Source organism: Triturus cristatus, chromosome 6, assembly GCF_964204655.1.
Source record: "Triturus cristatus chromosome 6, aTriCri1.1, whole genome shotgun sequence".
NCBI lineage: Eukaryota > Metazoa > Chordata > Amphibia > Caudata > Salamandridae > Triturus > Triturus cristatus.
Genome location: NC_140589.1, coordinates 798929781 through 798943647, shown reverse-complemented (window position 1 = coordinate 798943647; position 13867 = coordinate 798929781).

Below are 13867 nucleotides of genomic sequence, written 5' to 3'. Positions count from 1 at the left end.
AGGTGTGCAAAATGACGAAGGACTGGGATGCGTCTCCGACAAATTACCAGTGTTCACACAATTCTCTGTGTTGCTTCTCCCCTCTCCCTCGGACCCTTTCTCCATGTTGCTCCTGCTACCTCCCACCCACCTTTTCTCCGTGTTGGTGCTCCCCGTTCCCCACCCCTCCCTGTAGTCATTGCTTGTGCATACCTCGACCTCCTTCCCCTGTATTTGCTTGCCCGTTCCAACTAAAAGGAAGCACTATGATGTGACTTCAGCGCTGGTCACATCATATCGCTTTTTCACTAATTTTACAGCCACGCTGACGTACAACAAGGCTAAGACATTAGCAAAGCAAATTATTCTTGCCTAGGTACGACCTATTGGCTTTGCCAAGGCTTGTTGTTGATCACTCATCCGCATGAGCTTAGTGTTCAGATAAGGAGGTAGAGTGGTGTGAATTGATTTATGTGTGAAGGATGCAATTTTTAAATCTATTCTTGCATAGAAAGTTAACTGAGGAAGGTGCTTTCAAATTGCTTAGATATGATCAGATGTCTTCGCTCCTGCAACTACCAAAGGACTGTGTGCAGAAGTTGAACTTACACATCTAAATAACTTTAAGAATCAGCCCATGGTGTTCAGCGCCTTGTGGTGGAAAATGTTGCAGTGTGATGTTTTGAAGCATGAGGTAGTGAAGTGGGCAATGATTTTAAGTGTAAGTAGTTCTACTGCTGTGTGAGGTGGGTGAGAGGTTACTTTATATGGTCTGTATTAGTCTACTCTAAGGTAATTGTGACATTACTGTTGCTGGTTGCTGAGAGCTCAGCTCCCTTTTAAATGAGAACATTGCTTCTCCACACAATCTTTATCGGCAATTCACATTCCAAAAACACGAATGACAACTTTTCAATAGCTGAAATACTAAGGTCAGATTTACAAGGAAAGTGACTCAGTGTGTGCTGCAAGCCATTTTGCTGCGCTTCACTGAGCCATTTTCAAGCACAGGGATGCAACATATTTACAACAATATGTTGCATCTCTGTGCTTCCCCCTGCGCTGGCGCACAAACTGCTGCCATGCGCCGACGCAGGCACCCTTGCACCATGGTACAAGGATGCCTGCGTCGTGGGGAGATTGTTTGTGTGCAGGAAGGGTTCCCTCCCTACACATAAACAATCAGAAATGGCATATTCCAACTTCTATGTGTGCTGCATTAGCACACGTAGAACTTGTGAAACGTCATTTATTTAAAGGATTGTTTATGTGCAGGAAGGGACACCTTCCTGTACATAAACAATCATTAGAGGTTATTTCCTCGTTCTATGTGTGCTGCAGGATGCCGCACGCATAGAAAGAGGAAACAAAACAAGGAGTACTGAATTCATTTCTCCTCGTTGCGCCTCCCTACTTCTCCCCTGGGGAGGCGTAGCAATCAGACGCATTGCCAGATTTACGATTTCTTGTAAATCTGGAAATTTGTCTGGTTCCATGGGTGTTGAGTGGGAACACCCACACCAACACCCATGGAACGCCCCTTTCATGCAAAGTGCTGCATGCAAAGGGGCCCTGTTTACAAGGACAGGAAAATCCACGCAGGGTGGCTTTTCATGTCCTTGTAAATTGGGGCAGAAAAATGCGCTGTCGTTGCATCGCAAAAAGTGACGCACTGGCAGTGCAAGGGGCTCATAAATCTGCCCCTATGTCTTCAGGCCCTCTATTTCTTTCCATGTGTTGTCTGCTCTCCTCGCTGCACATTTAAACAAGTTATACCTACTACCAATAATTATAGTTTGATGCTACATTTGAGATTGTAACCGATAATCAATGTAAAAATATAGTCTGACATACATTTTTTGTCTTAAACATGGATTACAAAAATGTAGCCCATCTGAATAATTAATGCAAATTATAACCCAACAGGCAATATTTTTGCTTATCGGTTCTTAGGGCACAATATTAAGGACTTGCAGTGTTTCTGTAAGCTTGGTCTGGTGGCTTAGTGGACTAATGGGTCCACTGTAGTAGTTGGTATTTGACCTCATAGTCACAGGTTCAAAACCTGGTGGGTTCACTGAACCTTTCATCCTTCTGAGGTCAATAAAATGAGTACCACTGAGTTGGGTAACAATAAACATCTGTTATTAAGCGGCAAGATTACCTTGGGTGAATGTGCGCTTTATAAATACACATTATGTTATTTTTGATTTTATGACACAAACCACTTGTGACTTCAAGTTATATCATTCTGGCAATAGACAAAGGGCCAAAGGTGTGCTGCTTTTGCACACGTTAGAGATTTTCCATGAATGTCCCATAAGCAGGACTATTTTTGCATCAGCTATTCTCAAATTACTTTGAAGAGTTCATAGCCTTCTGAAGAATCAGTTCAGACATTTAGATATATCACCCAAATGAAATGTACAGGGAAGTCATCTCTTATCCCCGCAAAGAAAATATGACGTCTAGAGAATAAAATGGGACATTTAGCAAAGAAGTTTTAGGCTTAAAGTAAATAATTAACATCCTTAAGAGACAGGCACTCACTTGCCTGACCTTTGAAAGGAGTATATGCTCTAACTAGAAACAAACGTAACAAAGAAACTCATGGATGCATGAATATTTTTGTCAGTCAAAGGTGTGCCTTGTTTTTTCAAATCTTTTCATTTGAAGGTCGATTTGGCCAATAGCCCCACCAAACCAAAACATTGACTTTTCTGTCTTTGCAGGATTCAAGTGCATTCCTAAGGCGAAATATGCCAGTTCTGGTACTAAATACTTCTCCACAGGAGTCAGCTCTACTCAAGGATGGATTTTAATAAAGCATAGCACCTTTATGCAGTGTTCAGTGGAACAAAATTGCTAAAAACATTCTACTGCAGTGACTTGAGGAGAGCGCATGTAGAATTTACAAAAGTAGCTTCAAAAAAGAACATTCACTCATCTGATTTCACTACAACCCTTTCTTTGACACCTTGACAGAGGTTGAGGTAGGCCCCAAAATGATCTACTGGCACATGCATCAACATAGGCTTTTGCGATTCCTTAATTGCGATTATTAAGGAATCGCAATTAAGGAATTGCAAAAGCCTATGCACGTAGGAATCGCTATAAAAATAGCGATTCCTACACATTCCTTAATTGCGACTCGCAAATTGCGAGTCGCAATTAAGGAATGCTGTCCCATTCATTCCTATGGACCTCCAGGCCCATAGGAATGAATTGGAGATTGCATGAGCTATTTGCGAGTACCAGTAGGTACTCGCAAATTGCTCATGCCATTTCAAGGGTGCAAGGGTGTCAAAATGACTCCCTTTTGCACCCCTGAACTTGATCTGTGCAAATATGTTGCACTCACACATGCCTTAAGGGCATGTGTGTGCGCAACATGAAACTTTGAAAAATGCACTAAAGTGCATTTTTAAAAGTTTTTGCAAATTACCATGAAGTTCAACTTCATGGTAATTTGCTCCCCCTATTAGCGAAATCGCTATTTTTTTTTTACTTTAATGCATTGCATCTAAGGAATCTCAATTTGGGATTCCTTAAATGCAATCGTAATTTAAGTAATCGCAATTTAGAGATTCCTTAAATTGCGATTTTTCCATTTGGGATGATGCATCCCAAATGCAAAAATACCGGTCGCAAAGGGGCAGATTCTGAGAATCTGCCCGTTTGCGACTGGTTTTTTCTTTGATGCATGTGCCTGAATGTGCTCTACTGCCATCTCCTTTGCCTCAATGGGCCTCATCCAAGTGCCCTCTTAATTCTCCTAGGAATGGTAAGAGGCCAGACAAAATTATGAGTTCCCGGCTAAACATTGTGTGTCTGTTGCATTTTACCAAAAGACTCCACGTGCAGGGTGAAATACCAGAGGAAATAAGGTAGAACCTGTGGAATCAGGATCAGAATTACAAATTCCCCTAGTAATTCCTTATTTTTCTGGGAGCTCTCATGGTTCCACACAAAGAGGTATATTTACAAGGGCACAGCACCACCAGAACGTCACTTTTGCAGACGTTCTGGTGGCGCAATTCCCTTCTCTATATTTACAAAGTGGAGATAAGCCACTTTTTGTGGCTTAAGGCCGCCTTGTAAATAAGGCCCTTTTACACACATCACTTAGCATGAAAGGGCGGGCAATGGGTGTTGCTGTGGGCGTTCCACGATTGCTTTATGACGCTGCCCCAGATTTACAAGGAGGTGTAAATCTGAGGCAGCGCCAAAAACTAACGCCATGCAAGAGCAGGAGTTAAAATGGCAAAAGGAGGAGAAATTCTTTTATTTCTCCTCGTTTTTGCTTTTTCTATATGTGCTGCATTCTGCAGCACACATAAAAAAGCAAAACACCAATAATGATTGTTTATGTGCAGAAAGATATCCTTTACCGCACATAAACAATAATTAAATAATGACTATTTGCTACTTCTATGTGTGCTGCAAAGTGCAGCACACATAGAAGTAACAAATTGCCATTATGGATTGTTTATGTGCAGGAAGGGACACCTTCCTGTAGATAAACAATCATTCTCTGTTACACAGGCACCCTTGCACTATGGTGCATGTGTGCCTGCATTGGCCTTAGGCAGCTCATTTTAGCACCAGTGCTATGAAAAACACAGGGGTGCACCATATTTTGTTGTAAATATGGTGAATCCCTGCATTTTGGAAATGATGGAGGGCGGCGCTGCCAAATTTGGCACAGCTCTGCACTTTGACATTTCCTTATCAGTTAATCTGGAGGAGCCGAGTGGTTAGCAGGGCTGGAATGGGAACTCCAAGCAGCCCTGACAGTATTGTAAGACCGGCCACCAGGGAAATAGGCGCATGTGTGAAGCACTGTTGCTTTTGCTACTTGGGGTCGATATTGCAGCACCACTGCAAATCCGACCCCCAGTAACAAACCGGCCTCCACTGCTGCACAACCAGTCCCCACCCTTCCATCCTCCTAGGGAAACGCCAGATGCTCGACACGGCCAGTCCAGCTCCGGTTATCGGTCATAATGCCAGTGCACTCATAAGGGGGAGCTATATCAGACTGCCTAGGCTTTCTATTTTCATGTGGACATTTGCCTATTTTAGGCAAGGTTGTTCCATTAAAGGATCTGCCTGAATGGTGTCATGAGCCCAAGTAAATAATTCCCTGTCACATAAGCTTGATAGTACAAATCTGGCATAAGTAGCAGGCAGCAGCCTTTGATCGGACTACCCAGAAATGAGAGATACTACACAACACAAATGTTACAGGTATGGACGGACCACTCACTTCTCGAGATGGAATTCCTATCCGAGGATGGACATTTACGTCCGTTCAACCAATTAGCGGAGGACAGCGGCCTTCCCCCAGGGCAATTCCTTCTCCATAGACAAATCATTTCCAGTTGCCGTCTGCACTGGAACTTGACCGAAGGGGAACCTGCAACACATCTGGCACTACATACTATTCTCCATATGGGTGCAAGCCGGCATCTGGTTACCTGGCTTTACAAAGCCATACGAAAACTCACAGCCAAACCGCTAGACCCATTATGACAGACTTGGGAAGAGGAGCAAGGGCGACCACTACACGATAAAGAATGGGAACGTGCAGTACAATACCCCAAGAAAGTATCACGAAATGCGCGCTTCAAAACATACAATTTTATATCCTACATCGCGCATACTTAACACCGGCGTGTTTCCGTCGCTTCTACCCTGACACCCAATTTTCATGCCCCCAATGTCAAGCTCCCAATGTAGCATTCCAACGTATGTTTTGGAGCTGCCCCACATTACAAACTTACTGGAGTTCAATACACGAGAAATTACAGGAAGTCACGGGCTTAACAGACATGAATACATGGGAGGCCAGCGCACTGGGAGTGTTCCAGCGGCATAGACAACACAAGTTCAGTCTCGTTTTGCATTGCTAGCTATATTGATGGCAAAAAGAGGAATAGCTATGCACTGGCAGGCCCCGACAGGGCACCTACTGGCGGCCTGGGTGGGAGCGGTTAATAAATGGGGAACGGCAGAAGAGGAAGTGATCAGAAATGAAGAGGTGAGGGGACTGTGTAAGCACCAAATATCCACAGAATGGGCCCTGCTTCTACACCAATTCAGACAACAGAATGCACCCCGACCCCGGCAGCACAATCGACTAGGAACTCGCCTACTAGATTCCACCCAAACCCCCAGCCACCATCGGACCCCCCAAACCCCAAACAGACATCGGAAACCTCTGATATTCCAGCAGAGACTGCTGCATCCCCCCAGGCACCTAAATTCATACCACCAATGGCATAACAGCCCCTATACAAAATGCACCCGCCTGGACACAACCCAACCCCTTCTACCCGACCTCAGTTCGACCCATAGTTAATAGTTAAGAAACCACACCCGTAGTTTACCGACCAGAACTCACAGGAAGGACGTACATCCTAGAGACGCATTAGAGCATGCAACAACACCATCAGATATGCTTATAAGCTCACGTTCCACACTTGACATACACTGTCTCTCTCTTCTTACTACCAATATATCCATTCTGGGAGGGATGTAGAAAGCACTAGTAAATGTAGACGATTTTGCTATACGACTGATGTAAAGATGCAAAATACCAATAAAAAGTTTTACAAAAAAAGAAGTAGAATGCAGCAGGTTTCACTCACTAGCAATAACCCCTCCCATGTTCCCGAACACAAAATTGTTGTTAATACAGTTACTTCATGTTGGGAATCTGGATTAATACTGAGGCCAAATTCTCGCAAGCAATTTACACTGCAAAGAGGAGAACAGTTAAGAGTAACAGGACAGCCTCTGGACTGTGGGGGCTTTGTAGCTACCAGAACCCAAATTTCACCTCTGAATGGCCTTCCCAAGGTTTGGGACTCTGGATTCTACCTGTGACCCAAAGCGCTCCTACGGTCTCAACAATACCCTAGTAAAGGTTCATCTCGTTTATTGGATTACCATATTGCTTTTCTTTTTAAATAATTTCAAAATAAAACCCAATTTATTCAAAATCTCAATGTATGCAGCTATTCAATAGTACTGTGTATTTTGTGTAGAAAACTCTCTTTCAAGGGCCTTTCACATAATTACATTGAATTCTTATTCCATAAACAGGGTCATTGGATTTATGCAGCAGAGAGGACCAAATTATGCAGCAGGGTCGATTAATATTATTATAATGTTTTTACTACTTTTGAACACTCTCTGGGCAAAGGTTTCTCCTCATTAGTACCAGTTTGACACCTAAATGCAGCAATAAGTAACAGGAAGGTGGGTTTCCACTGCTCAGCAACCCATATTGTCGTATTTTTAATAACTTGTGAACTATTTGAGCTAGAAACAACTTTTTTTAATCTGCAGATTGTGCAGCAGATAATGGATTATGTGGCAAATGCAGTAAATCTGTAACTATGTAGAAAATGCAGCCGTAAAATTGCATTATTCCAATGGCACTTTCCATAAGCAAGAAGGCTACCAAATCTATGGGCGCCGGAGGCCGTATTATAAATATTTGGTGCACTTTGTTTGCACTATGTGCAACACATTCAAGTGAAATACGGAGCGGCTGCTTCGAAGTCACTCCTTGTTTCACAGCGCAGGCGGCAACCAGCTTGCAATTTGAGTAACATAACATAACACGTGTATTTGTAAAGCGCACCTATCACCCATCGGTCTCAAGGCGTTGAATAACAGATGTTTATTGTTACCCAACTCAATGGTACTCATTTTATCGACCTCAGATGGATTAAAGGCTGAGTGGACCCGCCGGGATTTGAACTTGTGACCATCAGGTCAAACACAGGCCTCGGCAGTGGATGCATTAGTCCACCAGACCCGGCTGAGTAGGAATTAGAGAACTCTTTGCAGGTAGGTGCAGTGAGTAACTACACCCATATGCAGTTAGATGTCTGGGGGGTCCATGGGAGACGTTTGCATGGGATCACACCCCCATGCAAACGAGGGAACGCCCTCTCATGATAGCGCTGGTGCTACATGCGCCCCAGTGCTGTCAGTATCACAGAAGGGAATGAACAAGCATCTGCGGTCCCTTTTGTAATACCATTTTGCCCGGGGTTGCAGAAAGCGAGCCCACACATCAGTTGCGCCCCCGTATTTTGATGCTGTTGTTCCAGACCCAAGAGAAGCGCAGGCTTGTAATTACAATGGGAAATATTGAGGTTTCACCCAATGTTTATTTAATTTATTATTTGCAAAAAATGTGATCAGCAGAGAAATCGGGCAGCTCTTGATGTTAAATGTGTAACTATGTAGTCTGGTCATCTTCTTTACTTTTACCCAACTATGGGGCATATCAGCAATGCGAGGCGATAAAATTATTGCAGTTTTAGCGTCCGTTTTTGGACGAAAAGCGGCGGTAATTTTATCGGCCTATCAGCATGGACACGCTAACGCATGAATCCATGCCTTAGCGCCTGTTTACTGAACGCCCAGCTTTGCATCTCTAATGAGATGCAAAGTGGGCATTCCTTCCCGAAATAACTGGAGAAATGTCGCTAACCGACTTTTCTCCAATTATCAAGGGAATCTCTAAGAAGCATAGCGATAAGAAAAGTAGTGCTAACCATGGTTATCGCTACTTTCCTTACGCCTGCTTTAATTCTGACTTCGCCATGTAATACAATGGGAGGTGGATTACATGGCTAAGACCACCCTGCCCTAGCAGCAAGGTATCGCCGGTCACAGTGCGATTATCGCTGGATTTCCAGAGATAATCACACTGTCGCTTTGGAGATAAGCGTTGCTGATAGCACGCTATCTCCGCGATAGAAAGCAGCAATAGCCGGCGATAATTATCCTAGTCCTAAGTGCGCTTAGCGATAATTATCGCCGGGCCTTGCTAATATGCCCCTATAGCCTCTAAATAACTCACGGTCATTATTAAGCCGTCCAGTTTTGCACCAGAGGTTGCTACGGATATCTATACCATTACTGCGATAGCAAACTGCCATCTTTAGAATATTTTACATTATGTGAGTAGACAGGGAGAAGGGGGTGTTGTCTTGGTGAGGAAGAGGGACAATTACGAGTGGGGTATTCGACCCCCAGCTCTGTCTAATCTAACATTGTTACCCTCTGCCACAGCAATAAGAAACTCCCTTGGTGCCACTTCCCTTGTCCAGCGAAGGGTTAAATCAGAGCCCCGCTGGGCAGAGTGTTAACACCAGAGCTGGACACCCTTCTGTGCAAGGGTTCCCAGCTCACCAGTCTGCGTGTGCCTCTTCACTCATGATGTGTAGTCGTGTGACAATGCATGAAACGTGTGTCACACGGTCCACTGTGTGAGGTGACAGGCCTGCTCTGCTGTATGCGTAGCATAAAATGAACACGAATAATTGCTACAGACACACGTATTATTATCAATGCGGTATTCTTTCAATATTTTTATGTTCATGCAAACACACACACAAAGTGGTGCCACAATGTTGGTGCATTATCAAAGCCGCGTCCTGGGAGTTCCACTGCCAGGCCTCAAGGCCGCATATCATCCCCTTGTATAAGAGAAACAATCGGACTTACATGTGGAAAGGCTGCCACTGGTTCCCATACCAGAAGCAGGCCACGACCTCCACACAACCTGGAGGATTAAAGACTTAAAGATGTTTTCTTCATGACAGTCGGCGGCTATACTTGAATTCGAAGACGCTAGGCGTAAACCTGATTACCACTGAATTATGTCCTGAGACTGGGACCTGATTGTCCATGTACTCAGGGCTTTAAGTGGGCCGGGTCTCATCGGTGCTGAGCACCGGCAGTTTTTAGGTCTCGCCTGACCCAGCGCATGCACTGATCTGGCGAGACATTTTGTGAGGGCTCCAAAAAGTGCTACCAGGCCAGCCTAGACCTACAGTGCATGTGCGCGCGCGTCGCGCTTTACCGCGATTACTTTTACTTACGCTGCCGCACGGCCGCTTTGATGTTTGATTGCGATTGCGATCACTTTGATGTTCTCCGTGAGGCTTCAATAGATTGCAGCAGTTAAAACAAGCATTGGCATAGCCAATAGGTCTCGCTTTTGGGACCTTATAAGTGTTTAGTTATGCAACTGTTGCATGGCTAAACACTTATAAGGTCCCAAAGGCGAGACCTATTGGCTATGCCAATGCTTGTTTAAAGGGGGCCTCGGAACGGGTCTCTATCGGGCTCTGCTGGGCCCTGGCCCAGGCAGTCCGTTTTTTTTCCGGACTGTAGTGACAGCAGGCACATCCATGTGCGCTGTTCACACTGCTCACTTCTCACTAGTGGAGAAGTTACGGCATGACGTCAAGCCAGGGGAGCGAGCGCTGTAGGGGAAGGGAAATTCTTTAAAGAGAGTCATTTTCTCTCTGGAATTCCCTTCTCTTTTTGAAACTCAGGAGCAGCAACATTGTCATAGTGTCACCAGCGCTTTAAGTGGAAGCTTTTTCAATATTTTATACACGCCATTGTTGCTGCTCATTTATGTTACGCAACTAACAACCATTGACAAAGCCAATCTGTCCTGACTTGTTGTAGGTATGATGTTACTTGTTGTATCATATATTTGAATGCAATGACAGACACAGCAAAATACAAATCGGGCGGCACATTATGCTAAGCACAGATTTTTAGCTGACGTGGTTTAAAGCCACTATATTGGCCACGCCCCTTGAGAGACCCCACAGTTTTTTCATCCCACTTAGACCCCTGAATGTACTGCATTGAGAATCATTGGAGAAGGCCAGGCAAGCCTCACTGCAAGGACAAGGGTGGCTTCCAAGGTGGGCATTTGCATCCGCCATGTTGGTGCTCCCGACTCCTCAGATACGATTTATGCACTTTATACCGCAGCAGTTTTGAATACCAAATGTAATGAGGGTTGGTAGAGCAGTTTTATTTTTAAAGTGAAGGAATCTGCTTCCAGTAGTTTTCAGATTAACCTGTATTCACTTTTAGAGGGCTAAACCGACATTTCTACCACAAATCAAAGACATCTGATTAGGGATTTAACTACAAAAATGTATATATTTGTGCAGCACTTAAATGCCTATAAAGAATCAACGCCAATGCACGCAGTGTAGTATTTATGTTTGCTACTATGTTGTTGCATTCTCCTCTATGTACATACTGTATCCTTCACTTGCCAGTCATAAAATGGCGCCTGGAAATGAAAACCATGCCAGGACACCGCTTGCTCAACAAACAAGCATTTACAATGCAATGGTCTCGGCATTGGTAAAGTTAGAGCTATTGGCATTGCTCATAACATTATTTTTGTTTATGTTTTTGTTTTTAAAACATTTAAAGAAACGGCATTGTCATGAGCAATGCCAATAGCTCTAACTTTACCAATGCCGAGACCATTGCATTGTAACTGCTTGTTACCATGTGGGAGCGCTTGTATATCCGTGTCACTAATTCCTGGCGCTCGTTGCAGGACCAAACGTTCGTCGTTACATTTGTGGCAGTTTCTGTCTACTAGTTTGATTTTATGCTAAAAATAAGCCTTTTGGCTGCGCTGAAGTGTCATGGCATATTCCTTGATCGGATTGGCTGTGGATACAATTAGGAACGTTAAACACTATTTTTTGTGGAATTATATGGATATCGTACTTAATCGATATGACTGGCTGCAATAAAAAGCTGGCAAGAGTTAAACGGGGACAAAACCATTAGTGAGGGTGACCGTATGGAGAAGGCTGTGGTATCCGCGCCTATACGTTGGTCGGTCACAGCGGAGTCACAGCCGTTCTACTTCGTTTATGACTGTTGGTGACTACATGACGCCATGTCACCAGACACAACTTTTCCAGTGCTGGATTTTGATTTAATATCTCCGTGTATTAAGGGAGTTATAGTCTTTGGTCATTTTAATTAAGACAATTGGACCAACACGCCTGTCAATGATATGTAACAGAAAGGTCCAGTGATGGAAGAGCCGTGTGCCCCAGTGACATGGCGCCACCTCGTCATCCTACTCGTGACTGTATCTGCGAGTCACTTCTTTGTCGTATGATGGTCAGAACAATTCCGTTTTCAATTGTTTCTGGAAGACTAGGCGGTGTATTCTGCCCTGCGATATTTTCCATGTCCATCCATGACTAGCTGTTCCAGTCCACGATATTGCTTTGTGTTTATTATAAAACGGGGACTACATGTCCCAGAATGCAAAGGGGAAAAAACGTAGGCTGGAGCACCTATTCCTGCATGGGCCAGGGAAACATGCAGCTATGTGTGCCATGCCCTTCTAGCTACAGGCGCGGTGATCAGGGGCCCTGGCCAAGCGCAGGGCTTACTCTAAGCCGATGATTGCAGATGGGACGACCGGCACGTATTTTTACCTCCTCAGACTTCTACCCACAGTAAGAGAGAGCACAAGCGGAGGAAAGAAGACAGAATGGAAAGATTAAAAACAGTTCAGAGAAACAACGCAGGGATGAGTGAACCTGCTTGAGCTAGAAAGGGGCAGGGAGTGGCTGATCGTGGACTAACGAGTCAATGAGCGGGAATAACGACTACGTAGCCTTGGTGACAATTGCACCACTGACATCCGATAGCCCCGTCGCGGGACTCCTGTGAGAAACCTTCGGCCCACGGCACTTATTCGTTTGCAAATTAAGCACTGTACGCATTGTCTTTCTGCTAGCTTATATTTTTGCATAATTCGATGATCTTTAAGGCGTTAGGGGCAGGGCCTGCATTGGTGATTTTGAGACTGGGAAAAAAGTTTCGAATCTCGGCGTCGGCGCAGTAACTTCGGGTCGAGATAAAAGTAAACAAAGGGCACGAACCCTGAATGCTTTCCTTGTGACACGGGTGTACTCACACTCGGCAGAAGGAGTCGGTGTTCGCTATTTGCATCGAGGTCGCAGCCGGGAACATTCAGGGTCGGAACATTCAGGGTCCGAAGTATTGTGGAACAAGGCTAAAGTAAACAATAAGCTCCGGATAGGGCAGGGTGAGGAGACCAGGGCAGCAGCCGGACGCAGGGGGAGCGGACGATCATACCACTGCCTTTCTCCAAGGCAGAGCAGAAATGCCTCGGAGAAAGGGAGCGTCCTTTTCGGATTCGGGGGCGTGTTTTGCTGTTGTCTCCTCCCTGAGACTTTTCGCAAAAAACACGCCCCCGATCCGAAAAGGACGGGGCATGATTGGAGTGACGGGACCTCTTCTCCAATGGCTGGCCAGCATTAACGAGGCCAGCCAATGGAGAACAGGGCAGAAGAGGGGCGGGTTCAAGCCCCTCTTCTCCCAAGTCATTATCTCTCGCGAGCGAGACTGCGCAAGCGCAGCCATCGCTAGCCGAGACCTAAAAAAACGTGTTTAGAGAAACCGGTCTTCATATGTGTAAAGGCACAGCCAAAAGCAGCAATTAATTTAACCGTGTAGCAAAGTGCATTATTACTGCACGCAGGAAGTCTAGGCTCTCCACTCAGCGCACACAAACTAATTAAATTGCTTTCTTCTGAATTTAGATAATTGATATCCAGGGACACCACATGCAGTAATGAAAATGTATTGCATAAAATGGCGAAAATGAAATTACGAGCTACTGCAAAATTGATAACTAAAAGGGAACAGAAGTGAAGTGGAGTGTAAGCAACCTAAATGACTGGCTAGAGAACAGAGAGCTTGCATTAAAGATCTTCTTTTAGGACAGAGAAACACTAAACAGTGGATAGACATGAGGCTTTGGCAATGTAGGCTCACAAACAACGGGGTGAGATAGGGCCTATTATTAGTGGTTAATATCATCTGTCCTGCAAATGGCTGAATATTTTAAATATGTTCGACTTTATGTTTGACTGTTTTATTGTGAACCGCTTGCGAGTTTTAGCAAGTCTCAGGCTTATCAATAAAGTACGCTTTTTATTGGTCTTCATAACACCATAGATTCTGCAAACTCAGGCAATCA